The 25,398-nt window shown below is 38.8% G+C and overlaps 1 long non-coding RNA gene across 1 annotated transcript; it reads right to left on the bottom strand.

The window, feature by feature from the left end:
- Positions 1-6,579: 6,579 nt before the first annotated feature.
- On the bottom strand, positions 6,580-25,069 carry LOC119259145 (uncharacterized). The gene is made up of 3 exons (XR_005128440.2): positions 24,945-25,069; positions 22,620-22,728; positions 6,580-6,927 (listed from the first exon to the last, which is right to left on the bottom strand). It is a non-coding gene; the product is annotated as an uncharacterized LOC119259145 (long non-coding RNA).
- Positions 25,070-25,398: the final 329 nt, after the last annotated feature.

Below are 25,398 nucleotides of genomic sequence, written 5' to 3'. Positions count from 1 at the left end.
ATGGGACCCTCCTATCTTGCTAACCAAGTGGTCCACTGACCAATAGCATTAGCAATATCTGGGAGCTAATGAGAAATACAACTCTGCTCTCACCTAGGACATAATGAATCACAATTTGTATTTTAAAAATATTCCAGGAGGGCCTCCTGGTGGCGCAAGAGGTTAAGCACAGCACTGTGAAGCGATCCATAGCCTCTGCGCAATAGTTCGATTCCCAGCTGGCCAGGGAGCTGACCCACATGGCGCAGCAGACCTCTCCTGTCTTGTCCGCTGCTGCTCCCCTCAGTAGTGTATTTTCAGTCAGTCTACCTGTTCTTTTCCCCAATCTGTCTCTGGTGAATCCTCTCACCCCCACACCTCTGGCCTGTACCCCAGTTCTTGTATGCATAAATAAATAAATCTTTAAAAACAAAACAAAACAAAACAAAAAACCACACCACAATATTCCAGGAGATTTGTTTGCCCTTGAATATTTGAGAAGCATTATTCAAGTAACTGCCTTATTTCTTCTTTTCCTTTATTTGTGGACTTTGACAAAGGCTGTATTGACTGACCAGCAATCAAAGCTTATAACTGTAAAGGAAATGGATGGGGATGGACCAGAAAGACAGAGTGAAAATAAGCAGCTCCACAGGCATTGAGAACCACGCTTACGCCCACTGGTAATTACCTCTGCATTGCAGTTTCTTGCACCATGGGTCGCTAAATCAGAATAGCCAAGATCTGCAGCTGTGTCATCCATAAATTGTCTAAACTCCCCAGGAAGATGTGGTCTTGCCAAGTAAATCTGGGATCCTTTTGGTTTGGGCTCTGTCCCTGCCTGACTCACCTCAGAGAATTAGCTAATTTGTCCTTTCATATGTCTGTAATTAAAGTAACAAAATAGGCCAACAAGGGCAGAGCTAGTGTGATGTGATATCATTTTTCTGATTACCTGTGAGACCTTTTTGTTCCATACAAATCACCTATGGGGATTTGTGTCTGGGACTGCTGTGATTTTTTTCCTATTAGTATATAGTTTTCAATCTGTTGTTAAACAGGGAAATGTCCAACATCAAAGTAACACCTAGAAGGAAAACTAAAGGAATTTGCAGAATGATTTACAAATGGTCTTCAAACATTGTATCGGTAAAGTGTATGTGTATAAATAGAGAGGCTGTACAGACTTTGATATCAGCTATATCTGCATTGCCATAGAGTAAAAAGGACATTGCTTCCCTTGTGCCTCGGTCCAAATCTTTGGTAGGATATTAGGATCTATCAGATAAGATGCCTTTGGCTGAAAGTAGAAAACTCACAATCCAACTAAATTAAATAAGGACATTGATTTTTCTCACTTAACACCTGTCAAGGACAAATGTAGGCACTAAAGGTCTGGCGCCACATCTGTTTACTTTTCTTAATTCTTAGGATTTTGCCCTCCTTTGTGTTGGCTTCATCTTCAGAGCTACTCAAGGTGGTCATTTTTTCCATGCATAAGTGCTTACATTTTACTCTTCTGAATTTTATACAAGTTCATGGCTACACCAGTAGCAAAGAAAATGGGCCCGTCTTTAGACAAATAAAAACATATTTTCTGGACTTGAGATGGGACCAACGCTTTCTAGAAACAGGATACTCAGAAATGAATGAATAAGACAAAAGTAGGATTCTGTTAGGAAAAAAGAAATGGCAGGCCCATTGATTTATGTTGGGGAGGTGATCAGTGTCTGTTTCAAGGGGTCAGAGCACCCTCTATAGACAAAGAATTTGAGCAGTGACAATGTTATGTGGCTCTTGAGAACATTGTATGAAGAAGCTGAGCCAGCCAAGGAAACATTGGATAACTAAGTGAGAAACCAGGAATTCTTGGTTAAACCAAAGACTTCATTTGGGAACCAAAAATCTTAAACTCTTGGCACTGAAGTAATATTTTTCCCTGAAAAGTATGCATTTTTTTAGGCATAATTTTGTTAGGGATTATGTTATTGAGGAATGAACTGAGGTGAATATGTGGAAGTGTTATCTAAGGGTTAAAAATCTGAAGACTGCAGATTTAAAAATCCAACTCTATTATAACTTTTTAAAAGATTGTGAAGTTATCAAAATGCACATGAATCAAGTTTTAATGTGCAGTATGATGGGTGGATGAGGACGCTGTCCATTGCACCATTTCTTTCTTTGAATTCTCAGGCATACTTTAGCCCTGCAAGAACTCTGTAACATTAACAAGCTCAATAAAAAGTGAATATATGGTATAAAAGGAGAAGAAACAATCACCCTGACAATATTTCCCATATTAACAGAGATTTTCCAGGGCCTTGTCTTACAACACATTTGAATCTTATTACCAGTGGCAGAAATAGCATCGAGACAGTAAGGTGTTACAGAGACTGAATCTCACCATGTTTTCTTTCTAATTCTCCCCATGGGAGACTTGGAATGCTGGGGATCTTTTAGACCATGGATGGGACATGGTTGAGGGGGTTAGGGGCAACATGAATGAATTTTGTGCAGGTAGGAAATGTTGTGTATCTTCACTATGTCAATGTTGTGGTGTTTTGCTATAGTTTTATACTACTGGGTTGTCGGAAAAGTCATGACATATTTTTTCTGTGTTTTTCAAGCAAAAACGCATTATGGCTTTTCTGACAGCCCCAATATATTTATGATATTTTACTACAGTTCTATAAGATGTTATTATTGAGAGAAACTGGGTAAAGAGTAACAGGAATATTTCTTACAATTGCACATGAATCTACAATTATCTCAGAAGAAAAAGTCTAATTTTGCATTGAGGAAATATTTATCTGAATTATTGAGTTATTTTGTGTTAGCTCCCATTAAATTGTATTGTTGAGTGCCTCTGTCTGCCTCCCCTACACTCACATCCCACACTCAGTCACAATGCCACTTCTTTTTTTCCTTTCTAAAACACCACAATTTTTTTTTTACTGTGGTAAAATGCTTATTGAAAATTTATCATTTTAACCATTTTTTAGTGCACAGTTCTGTGGCATTTAAGTTCACTTGCTCTGCAAATGGTGCCATCATTCATTTCTAGAACACTTCTCATCTTCCCAGACTGAAGCTCTGTATCCATGAAACAATAACTCCTTAGTCCTTCCTTCACCATGAATCTGACAATCTAGGAGCCTCACATATATTATTTGTCTTTTTGTGATGTGGCTGGCTAATTTAATATAATGTCCTCCAGGTTGTGCAGCATGTCAAAAATATTCTTCCCTTTTAATATTCTGTTGTAGGAACATAACCACACTTTGTTTATCCATTCAACTGTCACTGGACATGAGCTGCTTCCACCGTTAGCAAGGGGTCAAGTCCCTGCTTTCACTTCTTTTGGGTATATATGTAGCAGTGGAATTATATCCTATGGTAATTCTGTGTTTATTTTTGGGGGGACTGCAACACTGGTTTTTTTTTTTAAATAATAAATTTTATTTTTATATTCCCCATACAATTTCAACCCCCCCATTCTGACCCCAATCCCTCCCCTCCCGCCCCCCCACCCCCCAAAAAGTGTCTCTGGTTCATAGTTTTTTGTTGATTTTGATTTTCACTTTCTTATAGTTATTCATTTTCCTGGTCCCTTATTTAAGTTTTCTAGATTCCTGCTATGAGTGAGACCATCCGGTATTTTTCTTTTTCTTTCTGGCTTATTTCGTTGAGCATGATCTCTTCTAGCGCCATCCATGTTGCTGCAAATTGCATGTGTTTATCTTTTTTGAATGCTGAGTAATATTCCATGGTGTATATGTACCACATCTTCTTGATCCAGTCATCTATTTTTGGGTATTTGGGCTGTTTCCAAAGCTTAGCTATTGTAAATAGCGCTGCTATAAACATAGGGGTGCAGGTGCTCTTTGGAGTTGATGTTTCTGTGTCCTTTGGGTAAATACCTAGGAGTGGAATTGCTGGATCATATGGAAGCTCTGTGTTTAGTAGGTCAAGAAATCTCCACACAGCTCTCCAGAGTGGTTGGACCAGTTGCAACACTGTTTTCCATAGTGGCCACACCATTTTGCTTTACCATCAGCAATACACAAAGGTGATAATTTCTCCACAACCTTATAACATTTGATATTTTTCAAATGGAGATATAATTGACACACAATATTGCATTTTTAAGTACAAAACACAATAATTTGAGAGAGACACACATATGCATATACACACAAAAGGAGCTAAATGATTATCAGAATAAATTCAGTTAACATTAATTGCCACAAAATACTACAACTTTTTTCTTGCAGTAAGAACTTTTAAGACCTACTCTCAGCAACCTTCAAATATGCAATATGGCATTGTTAATTATAGTCACATACTGTAGTATTTATCCCCAGGACTTATTTATCTTATAACTGGAAATTTGTATCTCTTGACCACCTTCACTTTTGCTTACCTTCCACCACTGCCTCCGCAACTTCCATTTGTTCTCAATATCTGTGACTACTTCTTTTTTGTTTTGGATTTTACATATAAATGAGATCATATAGTATTTGTCTTCTCTGATTTGTTTCATTTAACATAATGCCTTCAATGTCCTTTTGTGTTGTTGCAAGTAGCAGGATTTCCTTCCTTTTTTATGACTGAATAATAATGACTAATAAAAATATATAATATGGGGCCTCCCTGGTGGCGCAGCGGTTGAGCGCTGGGTTGTGAAGCTGCTCGCGGCCTCTGCAGCACTGGTTCGATCCCCGGCTGCTCCCCGGCCACTGCAGGAGGGTCCCACATGGCGCGCAGACCTCTCCTGCCGCCCGCTGCTCCCCTCAGCAGTGTACTTCGGTCCTTCTGCCTGTTCTGCTCCCTGCTCTGGCTCTGGTGAATTCTCTCACCCTCCCATGCTTCTGACTGTACCCAGTGCTTGTATAAATAAATAAATAAATCTTAAAAAAAAAATATATATATATATAATATGAATTTTATCCTTTATTTGTTAATGTGATGTGTGTAGCACAATTGAGTGATATATGGATATGGAACCATTCTTTAATCCCTGGTTATAAATAAATCTCACTTGATCGTGTCGTATGATCCCTGTAGTGTATTGTTATATTTGGTTTACTAATATTTTGTTGAGGATTTTTCCAGCTTTATTCACAGATATTGGCCTGTATTTTCTTTTCTTTTAGTGACCATATGTGGTTTTGGTATCAAAATATTATTGGCCCTGTAAAATGAGTTTAAAAGTGTTCCCTCCTCATCTATATTTGGGAAGATTTTGAGAAGCATTGGCAATACATAATTCGTTGAATGTTTGGTAGAATTTACAAGTTAAGCCATCTAATCCTAGGTTTTTTGTTTGTTGTTGTCAGGAGATTTTTGGTTATTGGTTCCATTTTCTCACTGGTAATCAGTTTAGATTTTTATTTCATATTTATTTGTATTAGATTTTTAGTTTTTGTGGGTTGTATGTTTCCATGAATTGATCCATTTCTTCTAGGTTATCCAGTTTGGAGCTTGTAATTATTCAGATTAGTCTCTTATGATCCTTTGTATTACTGTCATGTTAATCTAATTTTATTTCTTTGAGTCCTCTCTCTTTCTTGGCAAATTTAGCTAAAGTTTTTAATTTTCTTTTTTCTGAGAAGTAGCTCTTAGCTTCAGAAAATATGTCTTTTTAGTCTCCATTTCATTTCATTCTGCTCTGATCTTTATATTTCCTAAAAATGCTACTTTCTAGTAAATAATATTAGACAAGTTATCATCACTACGCCTTAGTTTTCTTATCCTTACAATGAAAATGACAATAATTCTTACCTCTTAGGATTTTTGCCAGCATTTAAGATGGAATTGCATATAATATAACTAGTGTATTGTTGGAAATCCTAATTAAATTTTCACTGCACAGCCTAATCAGAACATGGCACCAGAACCACAGCATTAATGGTAACAAGAGGATGGAGCTAGAATTAGGGTCATTTTACTTAATGCCTCAACTTCCAGGTGACAGGTCAGTATGTATGCTAAATGGGGAAACTCCCACCCCCACCCCCACCCCCAGCATGGGCTTCATGGACATGCAACCTGTGCAGCTTCACGGGGTGCAATATTGGCATAATGTTCTGCTGTCACCATCTTGAAATTCTTCTTAATTCTTCAACAAAGGGTGACAGGAAAAATTTACGCATTTGATCCTGCCTTCTTTTAACCAAAGCTCATGTACTCCAGAAGACAGAGTCTCTGCTGTGCAGCATAAAGGAGATAGAAACTTCTTCCTAGTACTATAGCAGCCAGACTCCCAGACCTATTTTTTCTGCCATGACTCCAGCTCTATGATACCTCCTCATTCAAAGATGCCCCACTGACCTAAAAAAATCACACTTATCCACAAGTGGATATTTTCTTAGTTTTATGAGTAAGGGCAGGGTGGTTTGTAGAAGGTTTTCCCTCCCATTTTGTGGTTTTGGGTACTTTCATTTGATCACTTTTCATTAAACAGAAGGATTTTGTGGACCGATTAGAGCTCTGCTCAGCCACAGTAGAAAAAAAATAATCTGTGGGCCTTGAAGAAACAGAAAAGGCTCAAGAAGAAAAACACATAAAATCATTAAACTATCACCTTGGTGGTATTTCTATATTGTCAAAACCACTCTGAAGTCTGTCTCACTAACAAGAAGCATTCTTGGGGTTTTACAGGCTTTGAGTTGGGAAGGAATTTCTCTGTGAGATGGTTGAGGTTGTAGTCAGTAAAATGATCCAGTGGAGCAATATTGCCCTTGGAGCTGACAACTTGGAGTCTTGTTTATCCAGGTGCAGTGCCCCTGTGCAAATCTGTCCACTCAGCCACTTTGCCACAAGGGTCTGCCAAGATAGCTAGGTGCCCCTGGGTAGTCAGCTCAGCTGAGGAAGGCTGCACCTCGCAGGAGAGTGGAGGGAGCCCAGAAGGGGGAGTGGATGGCTTCTTACAGTGAAGGGATGTGTCTGGAATAACAAAGGAAAGAAATCAAAACAGAACAAACCCACAGCAGAGGAGTTCCAACCAAGTTTAGAAGTGATGACAGTGAAAAGAAAATTTAGCCGAAGTTCTAACTATGGCTAGGGTTATAACAGTTAATAAATCAGTGAGTCTGGAAAATGTTACATCTCAACAATAAAATTAGGAGGTTGCAATACTGTCATTCTACTAATGTTATTAAAAATAGTAATTACTAACACATGTTTGTCTCCTCTTTAGATATATGTCTTTTATTTATTGTTCAGTAAGTCTTATCTTCTTTAGGAGACAGTGTGCATGTTGGAAGAATGAATTCTGCCACTTGCTACCTATGTGGCCTTAGGTGGTGGATGATTTTAGATCTCCAAACCTCAGTTTATTTGCCTGTAAATTGGATTTCATAATTTCTATTTCCTTGGGTGGTGGTTTTAAAATATTTGACAACAGCCAGGAATAAGAAATATCATCTTATATCACAAAGTAACATACTACATCTACACATACACCTACACATATATCACCAACGAAGAGCTGCTATAATGTGATGCACGCTCATATTTTTTCAATGATATTCAAGAATTTTTGGTTGTGAGCCACCAAACTGACATCGTAATGTCATCTTTCAAAAATACCATAGTAGGTTCCTCTGCCCAATAAAGGATGTGCTATACTCAAAGTGTCTAAGTCACAGAATAAATCAGTAAGTAAAAACTCCCGGGCAGCCAAATTTAGCACTAGCCGCAATTAGTAGTTTGTGTTGCGAAGACCTCTGTATGCTTCTATAGTTTCCATAATTCAGTACACAAGCACTTACTACTGTGGTATCAGTGCTGATTTGGTCTGTGCTGATGACCAGCAACCATCGTGGATTCTTCGCTAACAATTAATTTGATCTTGAGTCATATTTAATCTACAACAAACTAATCAACAATCTAAGAAGTAAGGATTGCTAGACATTGGTGGTTAAGGGGAAATATGGCCTTACATTTACATAAATTATATTTTTCTATGTACTTTCACGATGTTCTTTCACTGACCCTTTATAATAACTCTCAGCAACTGCTAAAATAGAAGACATTGGGCATCCCTGGTGGCGCAACAGGTTAAGCACCGCACTTTGAGGCATTCCACAGCCACTACAGCACAAGTTCGGTCCCCGGTCCAGGGAGAAACCCACATGGCGCAGCAGACCTCTCCTGCCTCTCCCGCTACTCCCCTCAGCAGTGTACTTCAGTCAATCTGCCTGTTCTGCTCCCCACTCTGTCTCTGGTGAATCCTCTTACTGCCCCCACCCCCACATCTCTGGCCTGTACCCCAGCTCTTGTACGCATAAATAAATGAATCTTTAAAAAAAATAAAATAAAATAGAACACATTATTCTCATTTTGGATGTCTTAAACCTGGGGTGCAGAGAAGTAGGCTTGTGTTCTTGACATGATAAATAGAAGTAGTTATCACTAATCTCCCTATTCTCCCAAACTCCTATGCCCAGCATAAGTTTGCACCTGTCTGCTGGAAAACCATCTGACAATTGGATGGACTCATTGCATGCACTCGCCAGTTATAGAACACAAGTTCCTGGAAAATAGTCCCAATGTGCGCCCCTAGCTAATTCTGACTGGTGTGTTTTCTGAGTTAGTGTGAACTCTGAAGTCAAACTGCTCGGCCTTCTGTCTACACCCGTAACCTCAGGCGGGTAGAGGCCATGTTGCTGCCTCAAGGCTGCTGACAAAGGCAGCTTATAGCACCCGCTCTCTCCTCTGTCCCCACCACTTTTGATTCACACCTCTGCGATGGCACGCCACAGATCATACTGTACTTGCTTTTTTCTTTGCTTCGCTCGCGGGCCATGAGTCCTCCTGGGCACACATCCTCTATTAGATGCCTTTATGTTTCCCAAACCTAGCACGGGCTCCCGCAGGGGCTGAGGTCTGGCAAATTTTGTTGAATGAGAGAATGAAGGACTCTTGAGCTGAAAGCAGCAGTGAGAGCAGACGAGGAGAGGTTGGCGCTCTCTCTTCCCTCCTCTCTGCAACCCTTTTGCTGGAAAGATGCATTTTCTCTATCATCAAGTCAAAGGAAAATAAGTTGCGATCTGGTCTCTCTTGCTCACTTTTGAGAAGCCACAAAATATAGAACACTCTGAGGGTTCCTCAAAGTCCACAGTGCATCCCTGGCTTCTGAGCACCGCAGCTCTGCCAGCTGCTCCTGTTTTGGAAGCCGACACTAGGCTGCAGAGAAACCACTCCCCTGAGAACAAGGACTTCCAGTGCACGTCCCCAGGCAGAGCTGGGGCTCTGCCTATCAGCAGCGATGATGATGATGATGATTGACAAGACTGCTGAAGCTGCAGCTCAGAAAACATGCTTTTCCAAATCAGCCAAGAAACTTATTTCTTGCAATTCAAATTCCACATTTTAGGGATGCAGGAGTCCAGGGGGGCCCTGGTCCTAGCAGGAAAACAACGGAGAGTGTGACATGTATGTGTTTATCTCCGTCCTTGGAATATTTTCACTTTTCACTGCCTTTCTAAACCATTTTTCATTTTTCAAACTTTTTAAAATAAAAGTTATAGACGTACGAAAGTTGATAGAAGACACAAATAACGAATCATGATCTCACTCTATAGGGAAACCATTGATAACATATCGGTGTATACATTTTCAGGCCTCTTGCATGCTCTGTGTCTATTGTTGTATGTGTCTAAGTGATGATATTGTTCTCACAGCTTTGTTGGCAAATTTTCATTCAAAAATATAAACATGTTGCCATTTTATAATTCTTAAAATTCCTTAGTCCTTAAATCCCTCAAGAATACTATCTTTGCATTGTCCAACACTATGTTACTAGTCTTTAGTGCATCATCCATGTCTCTTGAGGCCATTCATGCCTTCTGTGTGTATAGAATCACACTTTCTCAGCACAGGAGACACTGAATGAACACAGTAGATGTTTGATGAAGTGAATGGAATGGAATTTCTCACCTGTCTCTGCAGTGAGCTCAGGTGTTAAGGTCACCAGGAACAAACTGGGCAGATGTACCAAGCCTCTTTCAGGAGGTGGGGTCCCATTTGTTCCTCAAGACAACCTGTTATTCTGGAGTTTGAGTAACATAATTTCATGTATTTGGTCACCAGCCCACTGTCCCATTGCAGGACTCCAGGGTCTGTTACTCCCTGGGTTTATCCTATAACCTGAAGCTCTGTGTCTTCATTTCCTCAGAGAGGCAGTGACTCTAGCCTCCACCTCCCAGGGAGATGATGTCATGAATGTGAACATTCCAGGGAGCAGTTGTGGAGACAAGTTCTCTATAAACCCTCAGTTGAGTGGGATTTTTGCCCTTTGTACACCACACATCAACTCACAGACTTTTCAAGGTTCTTTTGATGAAGAAATAAGATTGACTAGGCATCCTACAAAAATCTTTTATTTTCCAAATTAAAGTTGGGATTTCACGTATAAATATTTTTATTTATGTTCATGATACATGCAACCAATGCACCCTTTGGTCTCTTGGAATCTGGTTTGTTTTATAACAGCATCTTCCAGCTGGACTTAATTTGCTTCTGGCGAGAGCTCCCTCTACATACTACTAGAACAGTAGGTTTTAGATTATGTTGACAGGAAAGGAAATCCTGGAGGTCCGTGTGGTTTATTCATTTATTTGTCCATGCATTAATTCATTCAACACACATTGAACACTGATTTTTTTGGCCAGGCACTGGAATAAAGAAGTTAAAGAGACCATCTTTGTGCCTAGGAGCTCACATTCCTATGGAGGAAGAAGACATACCAATAAACAGCTCCACTTCAAAGGATAGGCTGTGAAAATATGATAAATATTTCTTGGGGTCCTATTGTATGCCAAAGACTGTTCTGGAAGTGAGGATATGTTGCGCACACACAATTGCCATCAAGAGCTTATATATTTAGTGGTAGGGGAAAAACACTACAATTTGGCTGTTTTAGCGAAATATGTTAGGTGAAGCCAGTTAACTGCCTGAGGAAGTCATGGAAGACTTCCTATAGGAGGTAACGTCTCAGCTGCATCTTAATGGATGATTAGGGACCTTTCAAATGAAGGCTATAAGACGTAGAAGTTGTGGTGAAATGTAGGTGGGAGAAGGCTTTCCAGTCTGGAAACACCATCTGTCAATGCATGTGTGGTTGGAAAAGATGAGAAGATTGTAGAGGGACTTAAATATATTGATAAGGAGTTTCGATTTCATTCAGTAGATGCTAGGGCCTTTTGCAGGCACCTAACATTGTAAGATTTGTGTTTTAGGTAATATTTCAACGGCAATAAGAAAAAGAGATATCTTATGACTAAGAATGAGCAAGAATGTTGTCAAGGAAAAAGGTTAGGAGTCTGATCCATTTACTCCAAACAGAAATTGGTAAGTGCTTGAACTAGAACAGTGGTATTGACTGGAGAAGGAGGGATGTATTCAAAAGAAATTTAGGTTATATAATCTAGATCCAGTAGAATATTTGTTGAACATTGAGTGAGGGTCATTAGAAAGGATGAATTCAAAGCGATTGCTGGGTTTCTGGTTTCAGTGCCTTAAGCTGTTGACATATTATGATGCCATAAGGATCAGAGGAAGTTACCCTGGGCGTTCTTTTGGTAGTTGTCAGGTTGCTGTTTGAAGATGCCAAACTGTCCAGAGAATAGCTGGAGAGCTGCTTGATTTGTGCGGGTCCTTTAAGGATAGAAATGGAGTTTGGGCATATATGCTTGTGCACACACGGGTCCTTGAATAGTATCATTTCATTCATCATCATTTCATTATAATGTTGATGAGAAAAAAAAAACAATCCCAGTTGATACTGATACCTTAAGCTAGTGTCCTTTAGCTTAAGGTCAGTTTCCACTAATCTGTGGGTGATGTTAAGTGAGTACTTAGGCCATGTGTGAGTTAAGTGAGAACTGATGTCGTACATGTGACCTGCCACGTGTACTGACTCCACTTGTTTAAGTAGCCCATGTGTTTATAAATATCACTTTCTTGTACATTTTTAATGCCATGTTATGCAGCAGCACAAGCATTGAGGTTATATGCACAGGTTCTGTAGCCACACTGCCTGGTCACAAACCTACCTCCACCCCTCACTTGCAGATTGTTCTGGGGTGAGTAATGTAACCTCTTCCTCCTGAGTCTCCCCCACTATAAACCAGTCATGATAATTATACCTGCCATGTAGAGGCATTGTGAGGCTCAAATGCGTTGATTCATGGTAATTCACTTAGAAGATGACCTGCCTGATGCATTAAATGCTCTATAACTGTCATCTCTTATTATTGTGCTAAGAAGATTCCCATGGAGCAAATCCTCTGAGGATCCCTAGTGCTGCTTGAATGGTATCTCTGCCTATTGTATCAAGCAGAGGTCTTGCTCTGGGTCCTGGGCTGTGCCTGTATTACCTCTATTAGCTGCACGACAGAGTTATGATACTGCGTATGGTAACATGATCCCAATGTTACAGAAAAAGACCCAGAGAGCAGAGATGTTAAGCAAGCTGCCAGTACTTGCACCGGTAGCAAGGAGGCACCAAACACCCAGGACTGCCTGACTCAAATTTCCATGGACACAATCCGGGCTGTTGCAAGGGCAGCAGTAACCAGAGGAGCCAGCCATTTCCAGCAGGACACTGGCCACTATCCAAAAGCTTCATTATTCCAACAGCAAGAGCCACCTTTATTCTCTAAGAGCCTAGACAGGACCACACATGGCAATGAAATGCAACCTAGCAGGTGTCCAGCAGTGTGTAAGAGAACTCCCTCTATTTCTTCTCCCAGCCAGCTTGCCTGCCACAATCAAGTTTCCTCTCCTCTTTTATTTCTTTCAAGGATTTCAACTTGCAAGGCTTGCAACTAAATAAAGATCCAGTGTGGCAGGTTGCAAAACATTTTAAGAATATGGTCTGGGAAAGATTTTTTTCTTGGTAGTTGTCTTGATTGCATTTAACTGAACCATAAAAATGGCTTAGAGGAGAATAACTTTGAATACGTATCCCTGGTGTGCTCAGATGATCCACATCCTCTTTATCGCCTTCATGTTGTGCTGGTACTTGGTAGATAGCAGACCTCATCTTTCATGTTGCCTCTTAGTTAGGCTCACTGCATAGGCTACAGGGGTTCAGACCCACATATTGACATTTTTATGAAGCTTTCACTGCTGCACATAGATCACAGAGATTGCTGAAGAAGGTATGAGATATAACTAATTACACTGTCTTTTGTCTATTGATATCTGAGGCATTTGGGAGGAATTTAGATGTTATAGATATAGGTTATTTCCAGCATGCTGAAGTCTGAGAACTTTGCATTATCCCAGGTATGTGTTTATAACTTCATAGCAGACTCATGTTGTTAAGGACCCATTCCAGCTAAAGCATCTTCTAGGAGCAACTTTTCCAAGACTGTGGAAGTTGAATTTCTTAAGCTTTGAATCTGCCATTGAAAGCACATTTTCCCACTATCACCCTCAGCAGTCTTTATGCTTTTCTCTCCTGGAGAAAGAAGTCTGGATTCCACCCAAGTGTGTACCACTTTAACTCAGTTGGATATTTGAAAATCTATACATTGAAAGAAGATAAAATAGATAAAGTGGGTCACTCTAGCAGTAACCTATTACTTTTTCTGTAAGTGTTCGCTCCCAAGATTCTTTATGCTGAAATTTTCCCCTCAAAACTTTGAGATGGCTTTCAAAAGCTGACTTACAGAAAACTTTTCAAGAGCACATAGTGAGGAAAACACTATTAGTCTGTGTTGTTTTGAAACCCAAGACTGGGATAGTTACTCTTCAGATTTCAACAAGTAGAAATACGAAAGCCTCACATCCATGTAAGAAAATATGGTCTGCTGCTACTATAGATTCCAGGCAAATGAGAAGTTCATGCAGCTACTGATTTAGGAAGGACTCTGGTTCAGTTCCCATATTTCATTGTACATATGGATATTTACCTGGTGTCACCTCATGAACCCAAAGGTGACTTAGAGACTTCATGCAGCATTCTCTCCAAGTACATATTGACACAATCAAGAGACACAAGCTGCTTTGTCCTGCTTTCTTTTAAAGCTACCATTATTTGGGCCGCTTATAATGGGTTGAATATTTTGCTGACTACCTTATATACAGCGTCTTATTTTATCCTTGCATGAAACTGATAGTCAGAATTAATTGTCTTCATTCTTGCCATGAAAAAACTGATCCTGGGAGGTGAAATCTTTTGTCCAAGTTTACACAGTTAAATACTCAGTTAAATACAAACTTTTGTGGTGTCAAGGTTCTTCTCTGAATCAATATACTTGCCACATGCCTTCAATGACATGTACTCCAAGCTGAGTCACTAAATTGCTCAATTGATATCTGTGTGTCTCTGTTCTCCAGCAGGTACAATGGGGGAAGTAGTATTTCTCATGATAATGATGTTGGCCAAGAGGCAGCCTACATGAGAAGATGCTTTTAGAGCACCTTAATATCACATTAGAGTGACAATATGAGTGTTAGCCCCACCCCGCCACCGTTTTGAAAGATTAGAAGGTTTACACCACCTTGTATGGTGTCGTGTCTTCCTTCTTTCTTGAGAGGTCAGGAATGCATCTCATACTATTTTAATACATGCATCTAGCATGTTAATGGGTGCTAAGTTCTTATAGATTGGGTGGAGAATAGTGTTAATAGCTACATTTTTGGAGCTCTGCCTGGGAATGCAGTCATACTCCAAATACTTCATATCTTGTGAACTCATTGAACCCTTACAGTAGCCCTATGTGATAGGTTTCAATCTCCTGATCATTTCACAGGTGAAGAAATAAAAGCACCAAGAGGTCCAGGGACTTACTTAAGGACACACAATTATAATAGAAAATGAGAGAAGTGGGTTAAGAAACAAGGTCTTCTACCTTCAGAATCTTCTCCCTTCACCTCTGTGCCCTAAAGTTTCTCTGTAAAGTCCTGCCTCCTCTTGGTCCCCACTTTTAGTGCTCTGTGCAGCCCCTTCTCTATTTTTATCATAGCATTTCACATGACTGACATACTCTATCCTTGTTTAATTATATTACTTTGTTTTCTTTTTGACTCGTTGCCTCCTGCTAGAATGTAAGCTCCAAGACAGTAGGGATTCTGTCTTCCTATTTGACTGCTAAATTCCTGGCATAGTTACTTCCTGTCACATCTATGAACTATTGACAAACACAGAATAGTGCCTCTAGGATGATGTAATCGCGGGCGTATCTGTAAGTTCATCAGAACTGGCAGCTAGGTCTTCAGAATCCGTTCTGCTATAATTCTACTTGCAGTTGTGATTTTGAATATATTATGTAGAATGATAGGCACATGAAACAAGTCAAGAAATAACTCAGCTGAGGGTGGAAAAGAAATAGGATGGTCACTGGAAGGGGTATCAGTGGTGGGGAAAGATGTTGGTGGGTGGAAAGATTAGAAAACTAAGAGGAAGGAGCATGTAAAAAAGAGTGAGTAGAGATGATTGATGACTCATCAAAGGGAGAGAAACTGAATTACGAGGTCTAGTGGAGGTGCTGACTTTGTAAGGTGGAGGGCTATCCCTGCTTCTGAAATAGGAAAAAGCAGGTGATGACTGGTAATTAAGCAGAGAGATTTGAAGTAAAGTGAAATTGAGAGAGATCCTATTGCATGCCCTTGAACTTCCCAGGCTGAAGGTCTCTGTAGTTGATGTGAAGAAAAGTCTGATTAAAAGAATGTTGTTAGATAAATGATGGTTTGCCTCTACAGAAGCAGGGACTGGGGAACTGACCTTTTCATTTAAGACATTCACTTTGTGTAAGCAATCAGCAGCAATGACAGGAAATCAAAACTGGATGCCAATTATTATGAAATTACTCTGTGAAACTTCTAATAAAAGGAGATTGTGTTTGATAAAGGAGCACTGACTTAGACTATTTTTATTGACTACTTTTATAAGAACAAAGCAATAGCTTCATGACTTGATCCTATGGGACCCACCAAAGGTTCAAGTCAGTCAGAAAGAAGGACACTTTTCCGTCCCACAGCAAAGTGGTCACTGGCTTTCTCGGAAAAAAGGACACTGTGACTCCTGGTTCCTTGTGGCAGGAGCTGCCTCACTTGACTAAGATCACTGAGTACACTGTTCTCACCAACATGAGATCTGTTTCCAGTCTATTAAAATTTACTTCTGCCTTCTTATCTTCCCACTGTCTCCAAGACACTAATCATTCCTCTTCCTTACTGATAATTATTTCTACTCTCCAGAAGACCTCCTCCTCAAGAACTCACTCCTTGTGTCGGTTATCACAGAGTAACAAAATTACTCCTGAAATTAGTGTCTTGAAAACAATAAACTTTATCTCACAGTTTCTCTGTCAGGAGTTGGGGAACAGATTGGTGGATGCCTCCAATTTAGGGTTTCTCACGAGGCTGCAATCAGAGTTTGGGTAGGGGTTGCAATCTCACTTGGTTACAATCTCATATACCTATCACTTGGAGAATGAATTGAATTCATTCTCACAACATGGTTGCTGGCTTCCTTCAGAGTGAACAGAGAAGGCAAGCAAGATGGAAGTCAGAGTCTCTTTGACTTAGAAGTAATCTCAGAAATAACATTCCATCCCTCAGCCATGATCTTGTCAAATCCACACTCAAGTAGAGGGAAAAGTATGAGTAGCAAGAGTTGAGGATCACCAGGGACCATCTGAGAAGCTGCCTGCTCTACTCACATTGCTTGCTTCCCCCAGCATCCTAGCTGTTTATTTCCCTGAAAGTAATGAGTAAAGAATCACCACACTGAGATGGTACAATGAAGCTGGCTGTATCCCCCCAAACTGACCCCCAAATTTGGTTTAGATGTTGAAACTGCTGGCATTATACTTGTAATCAGAGAGTATGAAAAGATTTATTATTCACATAATGAGGCTTTCTGGGGAGATCAGAGCTAACTCCCAAGTTCATCCAAAAAATGACTCGAAAGAACAAAGAAAAGAGTCTAGCTTGGGGTTTTATGATGGTTAGGGGATGGGGATGCATGGGGGTTCCTCTTTGTGGGTCAGGGCTTGTGTGGTCTGAATTGCCTTCTGGCACCAGAGGAGACCATCTGTGGGCTTTTCTGTCAGGTTTCCCACATGTGGGGCAGAGGGAGAAAGGGAAGTGGCAGGGCTTAATAGCTGTCAGCAAGCATCAGAAATGGAGTCAGACCTTTTATTTCACTGTAGAATTTGAAATCCAGTTTATAAGATTAGGTGTTAAGATTCTATAGTCTGATTCTGTGGTGGATGTGATGACTGACTATTCTGTGTCTGTACTCACCCCCATGTGAAAGCACATGCCTGTGGAGAGTGAGTAGTAACAAATACATGTGGATGATTTTTCCACATACATTAATAATTTTGAACATCTTTTGTCTTCGAATATCCACCTTGGGGATCTGCCACCTTCCCCATTCTCCCTCCCCCTTGTAGGATTTTTCTATTTAAAATATATTGGTATTTTGTCAATTGTCCTTAGAAATTTATATTTTGATTAAAAACAACACGGGATATTGTTCTACTTCTGCTTTTTAATTTTAAGGCTATTTAAAAAGCGATAGAGTATGTTACAGCTCTTCCTTTTAAAAAACATCTTTGAGGTATAATTTATATACAATAAATTGAATTCAAAGTATACATTTAGATAAATTATGGCAAATCTACCCATGAAACCACTGTAAAAACGAAGATACAAAAAGTTTTCATCACAACAAAATGTTTCCTTGTGGCCCTTTGCAATATTCTTTCTTTTGCTCCTATTTGTAGGCAACCACTTACATTTTTTTTTTGTCTCTATAGGTTAGCTTACATGTTCTGAAACTTTATATAAACTGAATCTTGAAGCGTGTACTCTTTCGTGTCTATGTTCTTTTGCTTAACCTAATGATTTTGAGATGTAGCTACGTTGTCATGTTCATTGATAGTTAAGCCTTCTTTATTGTGGAGTAATATTTCATGACATGGTGACACCACAATTTCTTGGTCTCGTGTTTCATCTCCTGTGGGTAAAGAGTAAGTTTTCGGAGTTTTTTTAATTACAGTGTGGGCCACTGTTAATTAAGTTTCTGTGGGCATTTGTATGTAAATCTACAATTTCTCTTTGATAAATGCCCAGAAATGGAAAGACTGGATATGTAGTAGGTATAAGTCCAACCTTTTAAGAAAATGCCAAGGTTTTCTAAACCAAAGTTATGCCAGTTTGCATTTCCAGTAACAGTGAATCAGGCCTTCAGTTGTTCCCTAGTCTCACCAAATTAGATATGGTCAGTATTAATTTTAGTCACCCTAGGAGGTTTTAATTTGGGCTTCTACAATGACTACTCATATTGAGCAATTTTTCATGTGCTTATTTGCTCTCCAAACCTCTATTCTTTGGTATAGTATCTATTTAAGACTTTTGTCTATTTTTAATTGGGTCATTTATCTCATTATTGAATTGTAAGTGTCCTTACACCTTCGTCATAAAAGTTCATTGCTATATGTGTGTATATAAAAAATGTTTTCTTCTAGTCTGTGGCTTAACTTTTCATTTTAATGGTGATTCTTAAAGAGCAAAAGTTTATAATATTGATGAAACTCAGATTGCTGATTATTTTCCTTTATGTAGTTTTTGCCTTTTTGTATTTAGGAAATCTTTGCCAAACCCAAGATCGTTAAAATTTTCTCTTTTGTTTTCTTTTTGAAGTCTTATAGTTTAAGTTTTACTTTGGCCTGGGAATCATTTTATTTAAATTTTTGTGTATGGTATGAGTTAAGGATTGAGATTCATTTCTTTTGCATGTGGCTAGCCAATTACTACAACGTTGTTTACTCCAAAGATATTTTCCCTATTTGACTCAATGGCCTTTACACCTTTCAAAAATCAATTGGCAATATATGTGTTGGCAATTCCTGGAGTCTATTCCATTCTTTTGATTTGTCTATTCTGAGCCACTGAGACATTGCATTGATTTTATAGCCTTGAAGTCAGAAAGTGTAAATCCTTTAATGTTGTTACTCTTTTTTAATGTTACTTCAGCAAACTCAGTTCTTTGCATTTCCTGTTGGGCTTTAATTGGGATTACATTAATTTGGGAAGGAATTAACATCTTAACGATAAAGAGTCCTCTGATTCTAGAAAACTGTATATCTCTCCATTTATTATGCCTTCTTTAAAATCTCCTAGTAGTATTTCCTAGTTTCCAGTACAGATGTTACAAATTTTTTGCCAAGTATATGCCTAAATTTTTCATGTATTTAAATGCAATTATCAAAGATATTGTAATTTTTTTTCTTTTCAAATGTGTATTACTAGCATATAGAAATACAAATGATTTTTATATATTGCTCTGTTTCCTACCCTGATTTCCTATCTTTACTGATTTTCTATCTACTTTTCTCACAACTTTATGAAAGAGATGATGAAACCTCCAACTATAATTTTTTGATTTGCCTATTTCTCTTTGCACTCTATTAGATTTACTTCTTATTCTGAAACTCTGTTATTAGGTGCATAAATATTTAGGATTCTATCTCCTTTTGATGAATTGACACTTTTGTCACTTAAGATGATCCTGGTAATATTCTCTGTTTGATTTATCCACAATTAATATAGTCAATCTAGTTGTGGGTTTTTTTTTTTAATTATTATTTATTTTTTTATTTTTAAAGATTTATTTATTTATTTATTTATACAAGCACTGGGTACAGTCAGAAGAATGGGAGGGTGAGAAAATTCACCAGAGCCAGAGCGGGGAGCAGAGCAGACAGATTTACTGAAACACACTGCTGAGGGGAGCAGCGGGCGGCAGGAGAGGTCTGCGCGCCATGCGGGACCCTCTTCCGGTGTCCGGGAAGCAGCCGGGGATCGAACTGGAGCTGCTGAGGCTGCGGGCAGCTTCACAACCCAGCGCTCAACCACTGCGCCACCGGGGAGGCCCTTGTTTTTTTTTTTTTTTTTTTTTTTTTGATAAGTATTTGTTTGCATTTTTTTTCTTTTTTCCACCTTTTTTTTTTTTTTTTTTTTAAGCTATCTACGTTTTTATAGTTTAAGAGTGTTTCTTATAGGTAGCAAAAACTTGACTTGCTATGTTTCTTGTGAAAATTATACTGTTATTTTTATCTTGATTCCTTGCTACAAAATAGGTCTTTATTCTTTAAAGATTTTTCTTTCAGTGGTTTTAAACAGCTGACTGTACCTTGGTGTAGGATTCTTCTTATTTCTTGTATTTGGGTTTTTTGAACATTTTGGTGTTCACCAAATTTGAAACTATTGCTTTCTCAAATATTTTTATGCCCCCTCCTCTTTTTCAGTGACTCCATTTATATATTAAATGTATTTTATTTCCCTCACTGATGCTCTGTTTAGTTTTATTTCACTTTTTTCTATATATTTCTTTTCTATTACTGTCTTCACCCATCTTTTCTTCTTCAACATCTGATATTTGTTAATTTTTTCTAGTGAATTTTTATTACAATAATTTTATTTTTTACTTCTATAAGTTATATGTAGATTTTTAAAAACCTTATGTGTTTTTAGGTAACATGTTCAATCTACTTTCTCAGCATATAGAATATTATTATCGTGACTATTTTTAATGTCTTAGTTCATTGATTTTATAATCCTTGCCATTTATGACTCACTTAGTATTTAATTCCCTCCTCCTACCCATGCCTGGTCTGGAATGATGGATTAGCTCCAAGACACTCTTGTTGGATGCTGCATTCCTTTGTGTTTTAATATCCTTGAGCATTTTTAATGGGATGCAGTTGTGTTCCTTAGAAATAGTTTGTACCTTTCAAGTGTTGCTTTTAAACTTTGTTAGCGGACCTCCCTGGTGGAGCAGGCCATTGAGCGCCGAACTGTGAAGCTGTTGGCAGTCTCTGCAGTGCGGGTTCGATCCCAGCCTGCCCGCGAGAATCCCACATGGAGTGGCAGACCTCTCCTGTCTGGCCCGCTGCTCCCCTCAGCAGTGTATTTCATCAGTCTGCCTACTGTTCCCCACTCTGTCTCTGGTGAATTCTCTCACCCTCCCGTGATCTGGCCTGTACCCCAGCACTTGTATAAATAAAATTAAATTAAAAAAAAAAAACAACTTTGCTAGGGGTGCGCCAAACAATATCTAGTCTCAGGCTAAATTTTTCCCACTATGGAGGCAATAATTTTCTGAGGACTCTACTCAGTCCCCTTTCATTAGCCATGGGTGAAGGAACACAAACTGTTCCCATCCCTGTATGATTTTTAGGTGTGGTTATTTTCATACGTTTAATGATCATTACTTAGCTTAAGATTCAAGGGGTCCCTCTTCAAAATGTTACGGTTCTTTGTGCAGTTCCTTGTCACAGGTGGTCCTCTGAAGTCTAGTCATCTTGACGTTCAGACTACCAAGTCCACCTCTTCAATTCAGACTGTCAAGTGCCACTTGGGTTTCACCTGTCTGCCCTGCAGCATGGACACTCTCTCCACGCAGTAAGAGAAGTGTGTCCCTTCTCTCACTGACCACTGTCCTGAGACACCTTGTGTTCAAGTCATAAATTTTGTCTTTATTTTTATTTTCATGGAGGAGGATAAACCTAGTACCTATGTTCCATATTGACCAGAAGAGGAAATCTCTGTGTGCGGTTTTGTGTTTTCTTATGTGTGAGAGAATTGTGTATTATATTTATGAGTAATTTGAATTTCTTTTCCGTTCCTGTATTTTCTTGTCCGTCACTCCCACCCACTCCCACCAAAAAGTTGTTGGATCTTTTCCCTTTCATTTCTAAGAACTCTTTAAACTGTGGCGATTAGCCTCCCTTTTTAATAAACCCTTGCCAGTATCTTGTCTTTTTTCACTTCGCTCGTGGTGTTTTTTTGTCCCATGCATATGGTTTTTATTTTCACATGTCAAATTTACTGGTATATTCTCTTACTGAATTTTGATTTTTTAAAATCATATTTAGAAAGACCTTTCCGTAACATATTGTTAATATCCTCAGAGCTGCAATTCTTTGCCTGCTGATTGCCTAAAAATTATTTGGAATAAAATATGGTTTAATTAGATGGGGTGATAAATTGAGTAATGACAATTTTGACTGAATCATAAAGTTTCTGTGTAGTTAAGAGATTGGTTTTCATACCCAGTGTGTGCATTTGTTTTGAAGTTGATTCCAAGTGGGATTTTAGACACGTGCCGGGATAATATTTTAAAATATGAACTTTTTTTTTTTTTACTCTATTTCCTTCTTTCTTTTTTACAAACCATTTAAGCAAGTAGCTGTCCTCTGTCTTATGACCTTGGAAGAAATATGTGACAGAACAATCATGAGGAGGTCAGAAGCTCTAAAGAAGAATAACCACATTGTACCTTTAGGAAGAAAGGACTGAGGTAGAAATAAAGGAAAATGTCCATGTCTCAGGCAGCAGAGCTTCAGTGAACCCTAAGGGGCCATCAGAGGGAGACACAGACATCATGCAGGCAGCAGGTGTGGTGACACAATCAACTCACAAGCCCCCTCCTAGATGATGTGAGACAGAGGAAGACTCTGGACTAATGTCAACTTTCCAAACCTGGTTGGGTAGAAACACCAAGAATAGTGGATAGGAGGTTTCTTACTAACTTGGTTGTAAGTTAGAGTCTTGAATTTGGAGTCTCGAATTTGAAAATTAGTTTATAGAAAATAAATGGATCTTACCTATTTAGCTGAAATCTACCATCTTACAAATATTCTGACCAACGGTTAGCATCAACTTGTAGCTTTTCAAAGTGAGGGCTTGCAAGCACTGCGTTCATTTGCCTGTCTGCTGAGGGGGGAGGAGATGGGTTATCTGAATTAGTTTCATTCATTTTATAACAGGGATATTTAATTTGAAGTCCTCAGATCCTAAGGGATTTATAAACTTGCAAAGCAAAAACATTACCTCCTTACTAACTTCTAATTAAAATATAGAATTTGCTCCTATTATAAATAATAGGCCACAAACCACAGGAGTATTACCAACACCTATGATTTCATCAGCACAGGAACCACATGCATTCACATGTCACAATATGGTTACTGCAGATTTCTCAACATGCTGTTAGTCTTCATTACTGCTCATCACTATTTCAGAATAGTGGTAATTTTTAGACTTAGTGTTACAGGTCATGAATTAATTCATTAACAATGAGGCACTATTACTATCTCACAAATATTTAATATTTTGATCATTATATTCGAGCAGTTTCTTTTATAATATATTTTATTTTGAGAATTTATAAATGGTATTCTGACAAGCAGTTCACAGTCTTCAACAGATAGTTAAAGGTGTCTATGGCATAAAACAGGTTAGGAGCGTCTGTTTTAGTTAAATTTTATATCATTCCTGGCTAGAGTCACCTTAAGAAAAGATAAGATAGCCATAAAGCAGTTCTTAGCTTTTCATTTTCAGCACCTCCTCAGCTGGAAGATTTGAAGATGTAACTTAACTCTGACCTTCTACACTCATTTCAGGCTCAATAAACTGCAGGAGCCCCAGGATTGATCCGTCTGACTTGACAGCTTCCACCAGGAGCAGTGCTTCCTGGGTGTGGGGAGCTGAAGTTGCCCTCTAAGGCTTAGCTGATGACAGCTTTGCCTCTCTTCTTTTTGTATGAGCTGGTGCCAAGATGACTTTCCACATCAGTGAAATAGCTTTAACTCTGACATTTTGGGCTTGGCGCCTCCTCTCATTTAATCAGCACCAATTCCATCTTCTGTCTTTGAAGCCATTAAAACCAGGGCACGGGGCCTGTATCCCTTTACTGGTCTAAGTCTGACTGCCCTCCGCATACTCCTCCTTCTCTGTTCACATTCCCTCCAGCTGTGGCAGGTGATGATGCCAGGAGACAGGAGGATTCCAGCATCCAAGCCTTGCAGGCTCCTGCTGAGACAAGCTATCAGCTTTCACCATTTGACAAAAAGACCATGGAAACATAATCAGGCCAAAAGTAAAGGCCATGCTGAGTTGAAGTCTCTGATCTTGTCATTTTTTGAACACAAAACTCTCTAACCCAGAACTTTTGTTTTCCAAGATAAGACCAAAGACAAAACTTTTTAGTTTCTGTTGCCTAACAAACATTTTGCTGCATGCAACTCTGTTTTCTGTTTGAACTGCTATAAGGAGAATCAATGTTTTAGTTTATGATGTGCTTTCTTAGTTATGATTTCATTTATCCTCAGAGCAATGGTGGAATCAGATTTTCTTGTTACCATTTGACAAATGAGATTTCTGATCCCCGAAATGTTCAAGACAAGCTTTGTAAAAGCACTAGAGCTGGTTGTTAACCCTGCAATTCCTGCAATAGGAGGAGGAAAATTTGCAAACAGAGGACACATCCCAGCCTTGTAGCTTGTTGGCTTTTGTGTTTTGCACATAAATTTTATTTCTTTCAAACAATGTTTTAAAATCATTCAAATGAGCTTCAAACATTTAAAACCTTGCAAATTTCATGCCAAAATTCAAATTTCTGACTTTTTTCCTCCTTTGGTGAATAAAAACGTCTAGCTCTCTAGGGTATAAATTACTGGAAGGCAACAGCTAGAGCTGAAGGGTCGGCTCCTTTTAGATGGAGTATGAATTCTCCAGATTGCTACAGTTCCTCTCTGTTGCTCTCCCTTATTAAGGATCAGTGTCTATCACTTCATACTGTTTTTCTTATTGTGAAATTTAAAAGAGGAAAGGAAAACAATTTTAAAACTCCTACCTTAAAAGTGGGAAAATGAAATATAGACCTAGAAAACCTTATTTTTTGCCTGATTTGCCTGAGTCCTACGGGAAACTGAGTTTGTGATTCTTTCTGGAGATGCTTCTTCCCACATCTGCATGTACATGGTAATTGTTTGGGAAACTTAAAAAAAAATACATGTCTCTGGGCTGCACTACAAATCCATTGAGTCAGAAACTACTGGAATCTGAATTTTTAAATCCTCCAAATTATTCTAATCAAGAAACCAGTGATTTAACTCAGGTCTATTCAGAGCTTATAGTAAGTGGAATACCTGTTGATTCACTGGTTTGTCGCATTGGGTCATCCAGATTAGTCATCCTGAAGATCGAGTTAGTGTATAGGGTGTGGTTAATAGGAGGGTAGAACTGGAGTGATCTAGTTTTTGGATCTGGGGTAACTGCCAAGAACTCCCACAAAGTGACTTGGTAGGAGTACCCTGGACACATCTCCATGATGTCAGATTAGGAGGACCATTGTGTCATAAATGCAGTCACTGCTCAGGAACACTTTCACATAAGTTGGAAACAAACTTATGAGTGAACAAATATAGGTAGGTAACATCTTATAATTAATAATTAGGACTCATTTCATTTTGGACTCCCTTTCCAAAGCCATTTGCTTATATAGTTTTATTTCATGCACAGATGAATTTCAAAGTATATGCATATATTCTCTCTTAGAGTGGATCAGGGACTGTTGATACATGCTATGCATCATTCTCCCTT

The sequence above is a fragment of the Talpa occidentalis genome, unplaced genomic scaffold (assembly GCF_014898055.3).
Source record: "Talpa occidentalis isolate TD23 unplaced genomic scaffold, MPIMG_talOcc4v2.1, whole genome shotgun sequence".
NCBI lineage: Eukaryota > Metazoa > Chordata > Mammalia > Eulipotyphla > Talpidae > Talpa > Talpa occidentalis.
The sequence above is the reverse complement of the archived record's forward strand: the minus strand, read 5'-3'. Positions and strand labels throughout refer to the sequence as shown.